The sequence below is a fragment of the Nannospalax galili genome, unplaced genomic scaffold (genome assembly GCF_000622305.1).
Source record: "Nannospalax galili isolate Female #2095 unplaced genomic scaffold, S.galili_v1.0 scaffold1189, whole genome shotgun sequence".
Classification (NCBI taxonomy): Eukaryota; Metazoa; Chordata; class Mammalia; order Rodentia; family Spalacidae; genus Nannospalax; species Nannospalax galili.
Window position 1 is genome coordinate 941793 of NW_008360313.1, and position 1451 is coordinate 943243.

Genomic DNA, 1451 nt, shown 5'->3' on the forward strand with positions numbered 1-1451 from the left:
CAAACCCAGGGCATTATGCATACTGAGCCATTACTCTACTCTACCACTGTCTGTATCACGATCCCTTATTGTAGTTTTCAAAATCCCTGTCTTAAAATTCTGATGAGGCATTTGAGGACCTCTGGAATCATCAGAACTTATTTTAAAAGTGCCTTGCTTCCTTCCCTCCCTCCCTCACTCCATGCAACATCCATTTATAGGCCAACTCTTTCAGATAGTGGGACCCATAATGGTGGTACCTGAGATTAAGGAAGTTATAGCCCAGGAGGATAGACACGTTAAAACAGTACATAGTGTGGTAACTGTGTGAGAACAAAAATGCAGTTCAGATGCTACCAGAACTTAGAACAGGGATTCCTAGATCAGGTTTGCAAATCAAAAAAGATTTCTCAAGCTTGACTTGGACGAAATTAATGGGTTTGACCAAGGTAGTGGGGTTGAGGGAGTAAATAGACTTTTAACAGAAAATTGCATGCGGAAAGCCATGAAAAGGTTAAATAGCTGAGAAAATGCTACTCAGCAGCTTAGGGCTTCTAAACTTGTATGGCTCATAGAAGAGGCAGGAAATGAGCCTGGAACGGTGAAAAGCTGCTTCACTGGTGCACCGGATGGATACATCCAGAATTTCTCTCCTGTGATCTTGTGGGGGTGTCTCAGATTTAAGCAGGAAAGTGATCAAACAGCTAAAGACTCGCTGTCAGGGAAATTTTACCATACTGTTGGTCAGAAAAAGAACTTTGGCCTGGGGATAAAAAGAAGGAACTTGCCGGATCTTAAATTTGGAACAGCTTTTCTTAATGTGGGCCTATAACTTGCCCACATGTCTTCAAATCAATGGCTTCACAGACTTTTGTCTCTAAGTGAATATACTTCTTATCATCCCTCCTCATAGAAGGCAAGCTAGGCATTGAAGGACAACAGATGCTCAAATCTGGGTAACTGAAGGAGCTATGTTAAAACATCACAGAGTTCTCATTCTATTGACAAGCGTCATTCCTAATCTCACTTCATATGGGCAGAGCCTCTTGTTCCCTCCTCTTATCACTTTCAGTTCATAAAGCTATCAGGGCACTGAAACTGTTTCTCCAAAGCACCTTCACACAGTCTTCTGCGAGTGGAAGATTAAGATGGTAGAAAAGAGCAATTCCCTGCTTACTGACCAGAGGGGTGTCAATAGCTACAAAGAATCCCCCCATGAAAATTTTGTACTTGCTCAACCACTTCAGAAGGTAGATGCAAGAGTTCCTAGGGCCCAGGCCCTAATCTCCATAATTATGTAGGAATCCATCATTTCCTCTTGTTTTCGCCCTTCCCCACTCCCAACCATTGGCCACTGCCAAGTTCTTTACTTTAGAGACAATTTCAAGGTTAAGAAAAGACCATCAGCCACTCATTTTCCTAAATATTTAACAATAAATAAACTCATGAGTTAGAAATGGTTGATTTTTTTT

At 41.6% G+C, this 1451-nt stretch overlaps 1 protein-coding gene across 3 annotated transcripts in view; it reads left to right on the plus strand.

Moving 5' to 3' along the window:
- Selp (selectin P) overlaps positions 1-1451 on the plus strand; it is a 39028-nt gene that overhangs the window by 34372 nt on the left and 3205 nt on the right. The window lies entirely within an intron of this gene.